At 31.8% G+C, this 19,329-nt stretch overlaps 2 long non-coding RNA genes across 2 annotated transcripts; both read left to right on the top strand.

Moving 5' to 3' along the window:
* Nucleotides 1-1,582: 1,582 nt before the first annotated feature.
* On the top strand, nucleotides 1,583-2,796 carry LOC147550414 (uncharacterized). Its single transcript, XR_015237876.1, has 2 exons — nucleotides 1,583-2,154; nucleotides 2,239-2,796. It is a non-coding gene; the product is annotated as an uncharacterized LOC147550414 (long non-coding RNA).
* Nucleotides 2,797-4,014: 1,218 nt separating this feature from the next.
* On the top strand, nucleotides 4,015-5,750 carry LOC147550413 (uncharacterized). Its single transcript, XR_015237924.1, has 2 exons — nucleotides 4,015-4,276; nucleotides 5,520-5,750. It is a non-coding gene; the product is annotated as an uncharacterized LOC147550413 (long non-coding RNA).
* Nucleotides 5,751-19,329: the final 13,579 nt, after the last annotated feature.

The following is a 19,329-nucleotide window of genomic DNA, read 5'->3' as shown; positions in this document are numbered from 1 at the left end:
TATTATTATTATTATTATTATTATTATTATTATTATTATTATTATTATTATTATTATTATTATTGAAGGATAATTGATAGACATTTATTATTTTAATATTATCATTATTGTCAAACCATATGAAATAATATATTTGTACTCATGTTTCAATAATATATTTTTCGACTTTTGTGGACATCTGTGGATATCTGAGGACATTGATGGCGGTTGGTAGACATTTATTATTTTAATGTAATCATTATTGTCTAATCATACGAAATAAATTTGCCCTACTACTTTGAAAATATATTTTTCGACTTTCGTAGACATCCGTGAATATCTGTGGACATTGATAGATATTTAGTTGATATTTATTATTTTTAATATTATTACCGTCTTACCATATGAAATAAAAAAAATTAATTAATATTTCCAAATATATATTTTTCGACTTTTGTAGACATTTGTAGATATCTGTGGACATTGATGGACAATTGGTAAATATTTATTATTTAATATAGTTAAAAATTTATATAATAATATAATAATAATATAATAATAATATAATAATAATATAATAATATAATATAATATAATATAATATAATATAATATAATATAATATAATATAATATAATATAATATAATATAATATAATATAATATAATAATAAGATAATATTATAATAATATGATTTGATAATAATAATTTTTTATTACCTTCCTTACTCAAATATATAATAATAATAATAATAATATAATAATAATAATAATAATAATATAATAAGAATAATAATAGTAATAGTAATAATAATAATAATAATAATAATAATAATAATACAATAATGAAATAAAAAAAAATTAATTAATATTTCCAAATATATATTTTTCGACTTTCGTAGACATCTGTAGATATCTGTAGACATTGATGGACAATTGGTAAATATTTATTATTTAATATTGTTAAATATTAATATAATAATAATATAATATAATATAATAATATAATATAATATAATATAATGTAATATAATATAATATAATGTAATAATAATACAATAATATATTAATATATTAATAAGATAATATTATAATAATATGATTTGATAATAATAATTATTTTTATTACCTTCCTTACTCAAATATATAATAATAATAATATAATAATAATAATAATAATAATAATAATAATAATAATACAATAATGTAGTAATATAATAATAAGATAATATTATTATAATATGATTTGGTAATAATTATTTTTATTATCTTCCTTACTCAAATGTCCCCAAGTGTCTTCCATATTTTGAGAGACATTTTCTCTCCAAAAGCTCTCCAAATTTACACTAAAATGTCTCCAAATGTCCCCAAAAACAATTTGTCTTGAAATGTCCCTAATTTCGTGTCCCGAACGAATAACACAGACATTTGGAGACATTTGAAATGTCTCCAACCAATAACACGGACATTTGGAGACATTTGAAATGTCCCCAACCAATAACACAGACATTTGGGGACATTTCAAATGTCCCCAACCAATAACACGGACATTGGGGGACATGAAAATGTCCCCCAATGTCCCCAACCACTACCCCCCCCTAAATGTAATGATGTGAAACTCTTATTATTGTACATGTAACATCCCCTCTTTCCGATACCGCTTGGTTCTCTTTTCATCCCATTCCAGTCTTTTGTTTGCTTTTGTAATTCTTGCACATAATTTGTTGGACGAAAGACACAAGAGATTTCTTTATGCATTTTTTGAATTTGGTTTCGAAGTTTGAACTCTAGAGTGTTAGCCAGGTGAGAACTCATTCATTTGTTTGGGTAATGATGTATTTCTCCTAACAAATCTAGCTTTAGGAGATTTTAGCAACGCATTTTACCTGCAGGTTTGTTAGATTGATTAGAATTAATCTGTATGTTGAAAAGTCATCTTACGAATATAGAGTAAGATAAAGGTATTTTTTATACTCTACGGATTTTGTTAACCATAACCATGTCTCTTTGTTGCATCTTCTTTTGTCTCCTTGCTAAATGTGAGACCTTCACTTGGTTCATTCGCTAATGTATATTACTCGACATCAAACAACATATAACACTTATAATGTCAATAATTCCTAATTTTACTGGAATGAGTTGTGGGATTTGTTAAATCACATTGAAGAACATTTCAGGTACGTTGTTGGTACTAATTACTGCAATTTTAGATGCATAAAGTGCAGCCTACTGTGGTAATAATACTACCTATTGTATTACAGGTCATTATCATCGTGTCATGAACTACGCCATCCCGATTTCAGGCTAGGTTATAATTCTTGCAATAGTTACAAGTTGATTTGGCACCTGCGGATGGGGCTGGCGTAGATGGCAGTTTCAAATCATTATTATTGTTGGGGGAAAAAATTGAGGTAAAGAAATACACCAAAAACGTCTTAATCAAATCTTTTATTCGTCATTGCTAATTGGTATGTCCATCTCTAAGTACTTCCTCTTGAATGTGTTAATTGTTTAGTGGTTAAAGTAATGGGCCTTCTACTCTTTTAGTTTTTTGCTTTAATTTTGTCAAGTGGTAGTTTCGTATGAATTCTTATCATGAAGATTCAATAACGAAGTGGTTGATTTTGAACGGGTTAGTATTTGGGTTCGTCGTCTGATGTTAATATGGCTTTTTATTGGTTGATTGATACGTTGACTTGGGTTTTGAAGGAATTTAGCAATTAGTTATTTACTGTAGTCTGAAGAAGAAATATTCAACGAGAAGTTCGTTGTGGATGATAACTAATAATATGAAATAATTTATGTATCATTTTTTTTTATTATGTTTGTCCATAATTTTATTCAAGTGCGATTTTCACCGTGCCGGAGGCACGGGCTATACCTAGTCAACTTACATAGAGAAACATCATATTAAGCATCTTCCATGTCATGTGGTGCACAAATATTTTCATAAAGACAGAGCTGATATAATCAGTCTTGCTTACATAAAAATTATGTGACACTAAAGTTGCTGGTGAACCTAATACACCATCAGTACAATTATCGAAAGGGCAATGCGTACGTTCGAGTACCTAAAGTCGCATATCTTCAACAGTGGAGTTGAGTTTTCCATCCAACAGTGTGTTTTCCAACTTAAGATCATGATGGTATACTTGCTTCATGAAGTAACAGTACAGAAACATGAAAATCAATAATTCACACTTACGTAATCATGGTAATCGAAAACTGTAACTTATATGGAGAAACTGACAGAAATAGAGGGGTAAGTTCAACATTGAGTTTACCTTGAAATCTTCAGCAATTTCACAGACTGAATGCTGAAAGGGCGTTCCGATGATCAAAGTTTAGTACCTCAGCTCTGTGGAGAGAAATCCATAATTCTTTTCTAGTATTCCCTCATTTCACTGGTTGAACAAAAAATACAACAGACAAATGGGGCGTCTATATGACTATGTAAATAGCTGTTTCGAAAAGGTTAAATTGTTCATACAGGAGAGTGATCGTGCATGACGATAACAGTGAGACTTCTTCACACCTCTAGCGTTTGGCGTTGGTTTCCTCAACCTTCATTTACGCCGCAAGATGTAGTCAGATGCAAAGTTAAGAGCGAGATAATCAAGTGTTGAGATGGTTATCTGTAGTAAGGTTAGAGTTGTACAAACCGCTAACAGTCAACATTATGTTGAGTCGCGCTCATAAGAATTAATAATTAGTCCTTCTAAATATAATGCTTCAGTTTCTTTCGAGCCTAAAACATCGTTCTATCTAAAATACAGGGAATCCAGAAATTTTCTATTTTTAGGTCTTTTAGCTCATAAATTCAAGGCCACCAATATATGGACAAACGATTTTTTTAGGGGGACAAATGAAATTAGGTGTACACAAATTAAGTTCAAGACATCCAAAGTGAAGGACCTAAACCCAAATACCCTGTTTCCTTTTTCTCCTCGTAATGGTCTCCATTCCATCTTTACTGGTGACAACTATTTTCACCGGCGACCACCACCAATGGAGGTTAGTTTGATGTAACACCCTCACTTTATAGGGGTGCTATTAGCAAAAACGAGGGTGCCAATAGCAACACCCCTATAAAGCTTGAAAGCCCTTAACCCTTCCCGACCCTTTAATTTCTTTCCCCTTTTTTTTATTTCTTTTCTTCTCAATAGCTGGGAATTGAAAGAAGTAATACAACCTAGAGAGAGAAAGTGATTTCTAGAGAGAAGAAGTGTGGGAAAGTGAGGGAGCTTCAAAGGGTTACTAAAGGATTTGGTTTCTTCTTCTTGGTGCTACAAAAATCAAGTAGGTTTCTTCTTCCCTAGGGTTTATATAGCCCTCTTTAATTTTTAACCTAGTTTTGGATAGTAGTACTATAATAGCTTTGAACCATTGTTGTTTGCTAGGTTATCATCAACTTAGAACTAATTAATGATACCATAGATATATATTATGATTAGGAACTAATTACAACAACAACATAGTAACCCTAGATCATTATAGTTATATTAATGGAGTATACATATACCCGGACAGCAACCTAGGTTATTTAGGTTATATAAATATGGTGTATATATACACCCGGACAGCAGCCTAGATATTAAGAATTATTCGTGTTTATGTTATTGTTATTGATAATTGATTGTATGAGATTATTTGTGTGGCATTGGAGCATGAGTGCTACCAATAGTTGTGTGTGATATATTGCTTTAGGTTGTTAACCTAGAAAGCATAGGCTAGTCGGAACCAAGACTGGTTGGCTCGACATGTGAGTCGATTGCAAACACTAGTTATTTATGTGATATTAGATAACTTGGTGGACCATGATCTTGAGTTCCGTTAATGGAATGAACTAAGACTGGTTGGCTCGACATGTGGATCGATTGCAAACACGGGTTTGTCAATGTGATATTGGACAACCCAGTGGACCAGGGGTTTGAGTTCAAATATGGATTGACGATTGTAATCCATAAGTAATCGGTGGTTGGCTCGCTTCCTGCTCATATGTGCTCGTGTTGCACGGATCCCCTTTTTGGGTAGGTATCCATAGTTGATGAAGAGGTCTAAGTCGATGCAAACACAAGATCATTCTTGTGGACCACATACTTCTAGTTTGAGAAGTAATTACCAACTAGAGGTTGGCTCGCCTCCTGCTCATATGTGAAGTGCTCGTGTTGCACTGTGCTCGTGTTGCACGGATCCCCTTTTTGGGTGGTATCCTTTGTCTATTGAGAGGTTTAAGACGATGCAAACATGAATGGTAAGTGACGCCATCTCGTGGACCTCAAAATTGGTTATGCCCCTCCAAAAGGGAAGTTGTATTGTATGAATCTCTTCAACCGTGTAACAGGTTGACTTCAATTGTGTTAGCACGAAAGGTGTAACATAATGGACTGTTATTATTGTTCTGTTGTTCGATACTTGGTTTTGTGTTGAATTGGTCTATTTAGACCTTAGGTAATTAGAAATCTACTAGCTGGGTTCTGACCCAGCCTTATTATATTAGAAATCTACTAGCTGGGTTCTGACCCAGCCTACTATTTTTCAGGTGATAGAGATCGGGGAGCGCCACCAGCTTGATCCCAGTTCGTCAGCTCAGAGCTTCTTTCTTAGTTTTCGCTTTCGAGATTAGGTAGTTATTTGGAGTTTCACTTTCTAGATAGTTATTTGTTTCATTCGTTATTGTCCGACCTACGTGTCGATGATTCAGAACCATTATTTGAGTTAAGACAGTTTAATGGATTTCTTTTAGATGATTTATTGATTCTTATGAGCTTCACATTTGATATTATTTGTCTCTTTTGATGGATATATCGACTATGTTTACTGTTCTGCGGAGAAATGCTTTGAGTTTAGGTTTTCATGGCGGCCGACGTGGAAATCTAGATTTGGGGCGTTACATTTGACGACAAGTTGCTTTAGCAATGGAGTTAGGTAAATGAATCCCAAACTTAGATTTCTAATATCACCTAATGATCTAGAGGATCAGATTCTTCAATTAAATATCTTCTTCTTTAGTTCTTTAGTGATTCAAATTCAAGAACTAAATTTTAAATCCTTCTTATCAAACAAGAGCTTTAGAGGCATCGCATTCAATCCAACAATGGAACCATAAAAAAATCAACATTATCAACATTTTTTTTCTGAACTAGGAAAGAAAACTCTAAAATTCTCTTTTACCAAGTGATTATACAGTAGGGTATTCTAAAATCAAATGGATCCACAACCAATTTTTAAAAGGAAAAACTTTTCCAGACAAATTCATCCCCTTTTTGCCAAGAAACCTTATGATTCGACCAACAAAACTCAAAACAAAAAGATCAGTACCTTTCACTTTCTCTCTCTAAAACATAGAAATGAATTGATTGGATTGAACAATAGTGAAAAAATAATTTGAAATGGTTCTATAAAACTATATTTTTATGACTGAAAATCACCATCCTTTCTTATTGAATGGAACCCCTCGTCTTGTCGGGCTTGTTGCGAAAAAAAGCCATAATTTCACTTCGAAGAAAAATAACAAAATGGAAGGAGAAAGAGGAAATACTGTGTTCCTGGTGATGAAGATTAAGAGAGGGGCAACAAAGATCGAAGAATACGAATGCAGAACAAGTTATCAGAAATAAAATAGTGTTTGCCCGAGTAAGTGATGGTTGCCGGTGAGAGTGGATTTTCACCGGAGAAGATGGAACGGAACGAATGAAGAAACCAGAAAGAAACAATAGGTTTTTAGCTTTAGGTCCTTGGATTTGGTCATTGGAACTAAATTTATTTGCACCCAATTTTGTTGTCCATCTAAGATAACTAATTGTCCATATATTGGTGACCAAATTCAAATGTAGTCATGGTTGTACAGAGATGTCAATGGCACTTTGGTAATAGAGTTGTTCAATTTCATTACTCTTAGAACATTTGCCAGTTTCTTTGACATTTTTTATTTCTTAGGTTAAAAAAACCAACTCCCAAAAAACTAAGATTTTCATAAACATATCAAATTCATACATATTTTAAGATGGAAAGGTAAGCAATACCTAAATTAATTGTTGGAGTCTCTCAAATAGATCATGGTATAGAATTGAGTAAAGATATAGCATAAGAAACACATTGGAAAGCATTAGAAGAAATAGATGAACATAAGAAACATAAATAACATAAAAAAAAATTTTGAGTCAACCAAAATTTATTATGGTAAGAATACGAAAGAAGAGTAAATGAGGAAAAAATACGATTGAGGAGAGAGGGTAAAAAACCTGGTTAATTGGAGAAACCAATTAAAACATTGATAGGCCTTCTCCAACATAAGAATACTTATCTCTAGGAATGTTAATTCTTCATGTTGTGATTCAGCAAAACCCCTTGTAAATCCCAACCTTAATTATAAGAGAGGGAGAGAGAGAGAAAAAAAAGTGACCCAAAAAGTAGCATGGTCTGATAAACTGTGTCAGCATCCTAAGTCCTAACGGTGTCAAATTCACTATTTCTTCATCATTATTTCAGTTTCTTTTCTGAAAATCGAGAATATCAAGAGAACGTTGTAAAGAGAGAAGCCAATGACATACGATAGAATAAATGGTGTTTTAAATGAGGGTAAAATAGAGGACGTTATGAGGGTAAATGAAAGGGGTAAACGGGGATGAAGCTTGGTAGTATGAGAGGTATTGAACAGAAAGTAGGAGGTTAAGGGTTTTGAGAATAAATGAAAACAGTTATGATGGGGAAACAACGAACGTGAATCAGATAAAACGATGAGAATTGTCCTTGTCATATATCTAAGTGGTTGTTGAGTCAGCATCTATACCTATATGGTTGTCTAGTCAGCAGCATTTATTTTGTCCCAGTCAGCAAAATAAGTTTTTTTTTGTTATATAGACTAGGGTATATCCCGTGCCCTAGTATCAATCAAATGTTACGAAATTTATTGAGAGAGACAAGATTTCTATTAGTTATTATTTTTTTGTTTCTTTTCTCTTAAATTACTTATTATTTTATTGAGAGGGAGAGTTTTTAACTTCTTTTTTTAACTCTTGAAATTTATTTTGTTTCTTTTTTTCTTAAATTAGTATTTCATTTCTAAGAAGGAAACGATTATTGTTTTTTGAATAGGTAACTTTATTTCTACAAAGGACTATATTTTAAATTTTGAGAAGGGCTTCTACACAATATCTTTTTCTAAAAAAAAGGATGTTTGTCCCAGTCATCGTTTTCCCTTCTATTTTATTACATACATAATGTATATATATATACACACACACTAGCAAATCTACGGTTGAATCTTGAAGATTTCTACATTATTTTCATCATAATCTTGTAAATATTGTGTATTCATCAATCTTCCATGTTTAGTCGTTGAAGTTGGGAGTTGCATGATTCTAGTAAGAAGTTGTATACCTAGGTACTTATCTCTCCTATAAATACACTAACCAGTTACCCACTTTTATAAGGTACAAACAAATGGCCAAGTTCGTACAAGTTTGGGTTATGTTTGCCCTTCTTCTCATCGCCTCTACGGTCTCGGCCTCAGCTGGTATAACTCTTATCCTTTTCGTTTCTCGCATCACATAAAATTATTATTTACTTTAGTCCACAGTAGAATTGGTAGTGTCAGTAGAAAATATTAGTATTTTCCTATGTCCACATCAACTTCTCGATGTCATGATAGTATTTTTCTGCTGTAATTATCGATTTCATTTTATAAAAAGAAATAGATGTTATAAAACTGATAATTACTTTTTTCAAAATCTTTTGACAAAATAATATTAGTATTTTTTACTGTTACGACAATGATGCTCACGACTGTCATATAATTAATTTTGGGATTTTGTGATGGTAATCTGGTGGGCAGAAAGTACTGGAAAATATGGCGATCCATCCAAATGGGACGGTTTGCATTCCTATATGCGTTCCATCTTGCAATAAATTATGCCTCGACAAAGGGTACAAAGAAGGGGGATATTGCTACGTCCCTGGAGATTGTTGTGCTTGTGAGAAGAAGACAGTTTAAGCTCTAATTCCATATTTATCTTTTAGTTTACCGTTGATATATGGATTAACTGAAATAAATAAATATCGTATTCAATCATCAATATGTATCAAATAAACATTTTAAACAAATTTGTCCTTAAGAAAACTCATATACATATATACGTGTGTGTCTGTGTATCTGGATCAAGGCCTGCTCTTATGGTAGTAATCAAATAGACGTTTTTTTGCCATTTTTTGTAAATCTGTTGAGAAGTATTTTGGAACGATTAATGGGTCTATGCCTGACTAAAAGCTTGGAGGAATTCCGGGGATTTCGTGAGAAAAGGTACAAACACAAATACAATAACAGATTGTATCAATGTAACACCATTTTGTTCCATCAAAAAACATATTTTTTACGATTAAGCACTATTTTGTACTAAAAAGACTAGCTTTTACCAATAATCCAATTTATCGAAATTATAAAAAAAATAATAATTGTTTAGGGTGCCTCGAACCTTTGACCTCTAAGGTGGAAGACTATACCTTATACCACTCCCACCAAGGGTTGTTGGCAACTTATCACAATTGTTTTGTCCCAAGAAATATTAGTTTGTACCAAAAAAAACAATAGCTTGTCTAAACAAACAGTACTTTGTTTAAAACACAAAAAAAAAGAAAAAAAATTAACCAAAAATTGATAAATTAATCTTAAAAATCAAGCGAAAACTGCAAATATCAGACACAAAAAATGAAGTTTTCGTTTAGGTCAGCTTTGATTTGGAGAGTTGAAATAAAAAGAGATCTATAACTTAGTCTAACTAGCACAGATTTACAACCAAATCAAACTAAAGAAACCATGTAAATCAAATTTAATCTATTCGGCTTTTATCTCAAATCGAATATCATACAAGAAAACAAAAACCAAATCTTAATCTAAGTAAAGAAACCATGTTAAGCCAAATAAAATCATTTCTTCATTATTAAGACATATTATTTTGGCTTAAGGTGCCACTAACCCATATTATTTTGGCCTAAATGGCCATGCTGGTATTCTAGTGGCTTTTGGGCATGTACCAACTTTGTTTAGCCTAAACAACCAATTTTCTCATATATAATATGTATTTAATATATAATGTTATATATATAGTACACAAAATAAAAGCTAACAAGTTTCTCGAAAGATTTAACTAAAAATTATTGAACCAAGTAATGAACCTAAATAAAAACAAAACGTTAAGTTAAACCAAAAATTATATTTTATAAAATAATAAACCTGACCAGTGCAAAATATTAAATATTAGCTGACTAATATTACTAATGTATTGTTATTAGGAGTGTTTGAAGTCATATTTCCCATTGGCCTTTGGGTTTTGGTACTAAACTTTACCCTTTATAAAATGATCATCATTCAATCAACTTATTTTTCGCATGGGGTTTTGAGTAATGTTTTACATCATTTTATGTTGTTTGGATAGTTCTTTATTATTGTTAATCTTATATAAGTTGTAATTGAGATTTATAGATTCTAACGATCAATTTAAGTTGGGCATACCTCACAAACGAATTTGTAGATAGAAACTCGTTTTTTTAGAGGGCAACTCGTTTTTGTTAAATATCCACTGATTTGGTTAAATATTTATGGAAATAAAGATTGGTATTAAATATCCAACATAAATATTTTTTTATAAAATTTATGGAAAGAGTTATTAACTCAACCAGTATAAACCTTTGGTTTATCAATGGTTAAAAAATATTTTATGAAAGGACAAAAATGAGAGATAATTAAAGGATTGATGCATGGGGCCCACCAAATAGTTAATTTTTGGATTTATTTTACATTTTCGGTTTATTTTGGTTTTACTTTATTTATTGATTTAGGAGTGGATATATGACTCATTACCCCCCTATTTTTGGACCTTAAACTCAAAAATCCTAAAATTAATGGAATAAAACTTCCTTTGCACTTAATTTCAACATTCAAGACTTCATCAACAAAAATCACACATACTTCTAAAAGAATTTAGATCTGAGTGAAGTTTCTAACAAAATCCTAAAATTCATTAAAGACGATTCAACTTAACCTTAGATATATACATGATCTTGACGCGCTAGAATAAATAAAAATTAACCATCGACACCGTAAAGAGTTCTTCCTTAACATTTTAGGGCTTACACGACATTCATGGTTGTTACAATCATATGGCGAGCATGTTCAGTGTAAGTGACAACATCACGAATGCTATTCTCCAAAAAGATCTTCAAAACACCTCGAATTTCTTCATAGAGTGGGAGAGATGTCGTGAGAGAGAGGGGGCATGTTAGTGAGAGATATCGTGTGTGAGAGAGAGAGAGAGAGAGGACTGTGAGAGATAGAGTAAGAAGAAAAAATAGGACAAAAATGGTATTGGTGGTGGCGGCTGGAGGTGGTGGCCGGAGTTGAAGAATAAGAAGAAATATTTTATTTCCCCTTAAAATTTATTTTTCCAAAAAACTTTCTAAATTTCACATCTTCCCTTTAAAATATTTCACCCGGGATAATATTCTTATTTCCCCTAATCAACTTACATAGAGAAACATCATATTAAGCATCTTCCATGTCATGTGGTGCACAAATATTTTCATAAAGACAGAGCTGATATAATCAGTCTTGCTTACATAAAAATTATGTGACACTAAAGTTGCTGGTGAACCTAATACACCATCAGTACAATTATCGAAAGGGCAATGCGTACGTTCGAGTACCTAAAGTCGCATATCTTCAACAGTGGAGTTGAGTTTTCCATCCAACAGTGTGTTTTCCAACTTAAGATCATGATGGTATACTTGCTTCATGAAGTAACAGTACAGAAACATGAAAATCAATAATTCACACTTACGTAATCATGGTAATCGAAAACTGTAACTTATATGGAGAAACTGACAGAAATAGAGGGGTAAGTTCAACATTGAGTTTACCTTGAAATCTTCAGCAATTTCACAGACTTAATGCTGAAAGGGCGTTCCGATGATCAAAGTTTAGTACCTCAGCTCTGTGGAGAGAAATCCATAATTCTATTCTAGTATTCCCTCATTTCACTGGTTGAACAAAAAATACAACAGACAAATGGGGCGTCTATATGACTATGTAAATAGCTGTTTCGAAAAAGGTTAAATTGTTCATACAGGAGAGTGATCGTGCATGACGATAACAGTGAGACTTCTTCACACCTCTAGCGTTCGGCGTTGATTTTCTCAACCTTTATTTACGCCGCAAGATGTAGTCAGATGCAAAGTTAAGAGCGAGATAATCAAGTGTTGAGATGGTTATCTGTAGTAAGGCTAGAGTTGTACAAACCGCTAACAGTCAACATTATGTTGAGTCGCGCTCATAAGAATTAATAATTAGTCCTTCTAAATATAATGCTTCAGTTTCTTTCGAGCCTAAAACATCGTTATATCTAAAATACAGGGAATCCAGAAATTTTCTATTTTTAGGTCTTTTAGCTCATAAATTCAAATGTAGTCATGGTTGTACAGAGATGTCAATGGCACTTTGGTAATAGAGTTGTTCAATTTCATTACTCTTAGAACATTTGCCAGTTTCTTTGACATTTTTTATTTCTTAGGTTAAAGAAAACCAACTCCCAAAAAACTAAGATTTTCATAAACATATCAGATTCATACATATTAAAAGATGGAAAGGTAAGCAATACCTAAATTAATTGTTGAAGTCTCTCAAATAGATCATGGTATAGAATTGAGTAAAGATATAGCATAAGAAACACATTGGAAAGCATTAGAAGAAATAGATGAACATAAGAAACATTAATAACATAAAAAAAAAATTTTGAGTCAACCAAAATTTATTATGGTAAGAATACGGAAGAAGAGTAAATGAGGAAAAAATACGATTGAGGAGAGAGGGTAAAAAACCTGGCTAATTGGAGAAACCAATTAAAACATTGATAGACTTTCTCTAACATAAGAATACTTATCTCTAGGAATGTTAATTCTTCATGTTGTGATTCAGCAAAACCCCTTGTAAATCCCAACCCTAATTATAAGAGAGGGAGAGAGAGAGAAAAAAAAAAGAGACCAAAAAAGTAGCATGGTCTGATAAACTGTGTCAGCATCCTAAGTCCTAACGGTGTCAAATTCACTATTTCTTCATCATTATTTCAGTTTCTTTTCTGAAAATCGAGAATATCAAGAGAACGTTGTAAAGAGAGAAGCCAATGACATACGATAGAATAAATGGTGTTTTAAATGAGGGTAAAATAGAGGACGTTATGAGGGTAAATGAAAGGGGTAAACGGGGATGAAGCTTAGTAGTATGAGAGGTATTGAACAGAAAGTAGGAGGTTAAGGGTTTTGAGAATAAATGAAAACAGTTATGTTGGGGAAACAACGAACGTGAATCATATAAAACGATGAGAATTGTCCTTGTCATATATCTAAGTGGTTGTTGAGTCAGCATCTATACCTATATAGTTGTCTAGTCAGCAGCATTTATTTTGTCCCAGTCAGAAAAATAAGTTTTGTTTTGTTATATAGACTAGGGTATATCCCGTGCCCCAGTATCAATCAAATGTTACGAAATTTATTGAGAGAGATAAGATTTCTAATAGTTATTATTTTTTTGTTTCTTTTGTCTTAAATTACTTATTATTTTATTGAGAGGGAGAATTTTTAATTTCTTTTTTTAACTCTTGAAATTTATTTTGTTTCTTTTTTTTCTTAAATTAGTATTTCATTTCTAAGAAGGAAACGGTTATTGTTTTTTGAATAGGTAACTTTATTTCTACAAATGACTATATTTTAAATTTTGAGAAGGGCTTCTAGACAATATCTTTTTCTAAAAAAAAGGACGTTTGTCCCAGTCATCGTTTTCCCTTCTATTTTATTACATACATAATGTATATATATATATACACACACACTAGCAAATCTACGGGTGAATCTTGAAGATTTCTACATTATTTTCATCATAATCTTGTAAATCTTGTGTATTCATCAATCTTCCATGTTTAGGCGTTGAAGTTGGGAGTTGCATGATTCTAGTAAGAAGTTGTATACCTAGGTACTTACCTCTCCTATAAATACACTAACCAGTTACCCACTTTTATAAGGTACAAACAAATGGCCAAGTTCGTACAAGTTTGGGTTATGTTTGCCCTTCTTCTCATCGCCTCTACGGTCTCGGTCTCAGCTGGTATTACTCTTATCCTTTTCGTTTCCCGCATCACATAAAATTAATATTTACTTTAGTCCACAGTAGAATTGGTAGTGTCATTAGAAAATATTAGTATTTTCCTATGTCCACATCAACTTCTCGATGTCATGATAGTATTTTTTCTGCTGCAATTATCGATTTCATTTTATAAAAAGAAATAGATGTTATAAAACTGATAATTACTTATTTCAAAATCTTTTGACAAAATAATATTAGTATTTTTTACTGTTACGACAATGATGCTCACGACTGTCATATAATTAATTTTGGGATTTTGTGATGGTAATCGGGTGGGCAGAAAGTACTGGAAAATATAGCGATCCATCCAAATAAGACGGTTTGCATTCCAATAAACATTTTAAACAATTTTGTCCTTAAGAAAACTCATATACATATATACGTGTGTGTCTGTGTATCTAGATCAAGGCCTGCTCTTATGGTAGTAATCAAATAGACGTTTTTTGCCATTTTTTATAAATCTGTTGAGAAGTATTTTGGAACGATTAATGGGTGTATGCCTGACTAAAAGCTTGGAGGAATTCCGGGGATTTCGTGAGAAAAGGTACAAACACAAATACAATAACAGATTGTATCAATGTAACACCATTTTGTTCCATCAAAAAACACATTTTTTACGATTAAGCACTATTTTGTACTAAAAAGACTAGCTTTTATCAATAATCCAATTTATAGAAATTATAAAAAATTAATTAATTGTTTAGGGTGTCTCGAACCCTTGACCTCTAAGGTGGAAGACTATACCTTATACCACTCCAACCAAGGGTTGTTGGCAACTTATCACAATTGTTTTGTCCCAAGAAATATTAGTTTGTACCAAAAAAAAACAATAGCTTGTCTAAACAAACAGTACTTAATTTGTTTAAAATACAAAAAAAAAGTAAAAAAATTAACCAAAAATTGATAAATTAATCTTAAAAATCAAGCGAAAACTGCAAATATCAGACACAAAAAATGAAGTTTTCGTTTAGGTCAGCTTTGATTTGGAGAGTTAAAATAAAAAGAGATCTATAACTTAGTCTAACTAGCACAGATTTACAACCAAATCAAACTAAAGAAACCATGTAAATCAAATTTAATCTATTCGGCTTTTATCGCAAATCGAATATCATACAAGAAAACAAAAACCAAATCTTAATCTAACTAAAGAAACCATGTTAAGCCAAATAAAATCATTTCTTCATCATTAAGACATATTATTTTGGCTTAAGGTGCCACTAACCCATATTATTTTGGCCTAAATGGCCATGCTGGTATTCTAGTGGCTTTTGGGCATGTACCAACTTTGTTTAGCCTAAACAACCAATTTTCTCATATATAATATGTATTTAATATATAATGTTATATATATAGTACACAAAATAAAAGCTAACAACTTTCTCGAAAAATTTAACTTAAAATTATTGAACCAAGTAATGAACCTAAATAAAAACAAAACGTTAAGTTAAACCAAAAATTATATTTTATAAAATAATAAACCTGACCTGTGTAAAATATAAAATATTAGCTGACTAATATTACTAATGTATTGTTGTTAGGAGTGTTTGAAGTCATATTTCCCATTGGCCTTTGGGTTTTGGTACTAAACTTTACCCTTTATAAAATGATCATCATTCAATCAACTTATTTTTCGCATGGGTTTTTGAGTAATGTTTTACATCATTTTATGTTGTTTGGATAGTTCTTTATTATTGTTAATCTTATATAAGTTGTAATTGAGATTTATAGATTCTAACGATCAATTTAAGTTGGGCATACCTCACAAACGAATTTGTAGATAGAAACTCGTTTTTTTAGAGCGCAACTCGTTTTTGTTAAATATCCACTGATTTGGTTAAATATTTATGGAAATAAAGATTGGTATTAAATATCCAACATAAATATTTTTTCATAAAATTTATGGAAAAAGTTATTAACTTAACCAGTATAAACCTCTTTGGTTTATCAATGGTTAAAAAATATTTTATGAAAGGACAAAAATGAGAGATAATTAAAGGATTGATGCATGGGGCCCACCAAATAGTTAATTTTTGGACTTATTTTACATTTTCGGTTTATTTTGGTTTTACTTTATTTATTGACTAGGTATAACCCGTGCCTCCGGCACGACTGAACTTATTTGATGCATTATTTAGTTTAAGTGTGTAAGTCTAGTGCATCCTGCAGTATTCCTATGTTGCATTTGTTCATTTTTAAACCACATGTGAATGAAACTATTATTACATTATGTAAAGAAAAAAAGACAACTTGAATAGCTTTACAAAAAATTCAATTAAAACTCCTTAATAATATAACGAAGAAGCAAAGACAAATGTTTACAAAATATAAATTTAACAACAAATTCCTCAAACTCCATAGGACTTGCCTTGGACCCGGCTACAATGGTTGTTCAGTTTGAGCAAAAAAGTTTCTTAGGATGAATCAGAAACATGTGGAAAATGAGAAAAATGAAGAGTCTAAGTTACTAAGGAACAATATAAAATATGGCAACATTTATCTTACCTGATTACTTGGAGCTCCCAACTGATGAAGTGCGCGCTTCAAAATGGGATTAGCACTAAACAAATAACAACGTTGTTCACTTGTACCAACACATCTTAAAGTAGTTGCTCAATTTTAGTGGTCAAAGATCCTTTCTCGTTACTGCTGGATTACTCCCGAAGTGTTGCATGAAGAACGTGAAGTTGTCATGATGTTAGCGAAAGTGGGTGCTAGAAGTGTTGGAAAACAGCCTCTTGCCTAAGACTAAACTATTGATAAATAGCTTGAAAGCTGGAGTATAGACCGGTAAATGCGAGATCATTCAGCAAGGGAACTACAAGCACCACATGAACAACAATACAAAAGTTACATAACTGCTTTTTAATAAATTCTTTTAACCTTGCATATGTTCTCAAAGTTCATAGAAATTAACCGAAAATGTCAAACCAATTCTTTTGCATACTCATGCTAAGCCTCTGCAAATGAGAAAAACTGTAACTTCATAGAAGTAACCCCTATTAAAATAAATTTAAACTAACAAGTACATGCTATTAGTAGAAGGGGGAAGGAATAAAAAGCAAATAAAAATTGTAATGAAAATTGTTGGATAAAATACATACACTAAAGAATATGTTAAGCTTATTGCAACTCAAAGATTATGGTCATACTTGAAGAAAATGAAGTTGTTGCATCTGATTCCGAAAGCTAGCCCAACCCCTGAGTATCAGTCGCCGATCTAGTCGACCACGTAAGATTTTCTGGCACATCTACATGAACCATCCCTAGAACAACAGAGATGTCTCTGGGTCGTTCAGTAAGCTCAAAGGTCAAATTAGGAGCTCAGTTACAATATAGAGTCAGCTCGCGGCTGGCTTTTGAACAAAGTAAATTCAAAAAACAAATACCATTAGAAAAGTACATAATCCTTTACACTTAAAGAGTTCTTTTAGTATGTCAACTACATACAATTGCCCTTGTTCATCAAAATATCATGGGTAAAACCAACATTGTTCATCTATAGCCAATTTAGTATCATATGGCTTGTGGAGATAACATGAATATGTTCTACAGCCAACTTAGTAGCATACGGGTTGTTAAGATGATTTGAACATGTTAGACACATATTACGTCACAAAGATCTCATATTAAAAGTATACAAGTAATGTCAATATCTCAAATGAAGTATATGCGAGTATTTGACAAATATTTGAGTAATTGTTACGAGTATCGACATCTAATAAAGCAATTTTAGCATCAATGAAGCACCAATGATACCATATTAATACCATAACTATAAAAATCATAGTACATCTTAGATTGAACCTTATGAATAAGCTATCTTTTTAGGAATACTTCGGAGCAGGCAACCTCTACCAATACAACATAAGTGGATTATACATTCAAATAAGTATTATCGCGCATTGTGCAAGAGGTTGGGAGGGCAACCTGATGCGACTTCTTTACCAAGGGAGCAACTAACCCGCTTTCAAACTAATGACAATTGGTTTTGCCAGTTCAACATAACTAAACTCATAGCTAGCATAAAAAAAGCCCAACGTAGATGAACTTAAAAATTAACATTGTATTCCTATTCGAATATGTTCTGTGCATATCTTGTAGAATTTTTTGTCCATGCACCATAGACTCAAACTCAAATGAAAAAGTAAAGAAAAAATACTACCTGCAGGCAGGGAGCAAATGCTATCTGTACCAAACACCTAATGCTCTAAAATTGAAGAAAGAGAAAAAAATTAAAGAGATGCTGGAATCACAAAAGATTTTGACAAAAAAAAAGTTCCCAGCTGATGTGGCGGTTGTGATTTTCATCTCTCAACGGCCTAGATTTGGTCAAAGTTTGAAACCACACCCGCCACATCAGCTGGGAACCTTTTTTTGTCAAAATCTTTTGTAACTTTATCATTTCCTAAAAAATTAAGCTTATACTAGTACAGGTTATTGAGTGAAAAAACATAACATGAATCACACACTATAAGTACTCGGATCATTATCTAATAACAAGAAGCACAAAGATTGCCAAAAAAAATCAATCACAATGAACAATTCAAAAAATAGTATCTTCTGAACCTAAACTCCGCATTTGAAAGAACATCGATTCATTTCCTGTTCTTAAGTGCCACTGCTTGCATTCTGGATTCTCCTGGTTCTGCAATTATTGTATTCTGCAACAAAATCATGTCCAAAATTGATTGAAGTTTAGATTTTTCAATTCTAATTATGAATATAGACCTGGTTGTTTGAAATAATCAACGGTAACTGTATTAAAAGTTCCAGTTTCATGTCCCCCGGAATTTTTATCAGAAGCTATACTATTCCAATTTATAACAGTTTCGTAATTTTGATTTGCTATAAACGAAATATAGAGTTTTGTTCTTGGAACAACTACCCTTTCTCTGCATATTCAACAAAAAACACACTCAAAGAATGAATGAATACAAATTGAAAACCACTATAGATTTTTTTTGTTAGAATTACAGACCTGTAAATCCCCAGAAGTAATTGAATCGGGAATCACCTTGAGTAGCACAAATTTTCATCATTTGAGTATTATAATCAAGAATCAAGTCAATAGCACCTTGAATAGTAATGGAATCACCTAATCCATCTTTGAAACAACAAATAATCGACTGGTATTCTGTTTATCACTCAATTTGTTTCCCCCAAA

Source organism: Eschscholzia californica, unplaced genomic scaffold (genome assembly GCF_041429995.1).
Source record: "Eschscholzia californica isolate CP2 unplaced genomic scaffold, dmEscCali1.0.p SCAF_3, whole genome shotgun sequence".
Lineage (NCBI taxonomy): Eukaryota > Viridiplantae > Streptophyta > Magnoliopsida > Ranunculales > Papaveraceae > Eschscholzia > Eschscholzia californica.
This window is presented reverse-complemented; position numbering and strand designations above follow the sequence as displayed.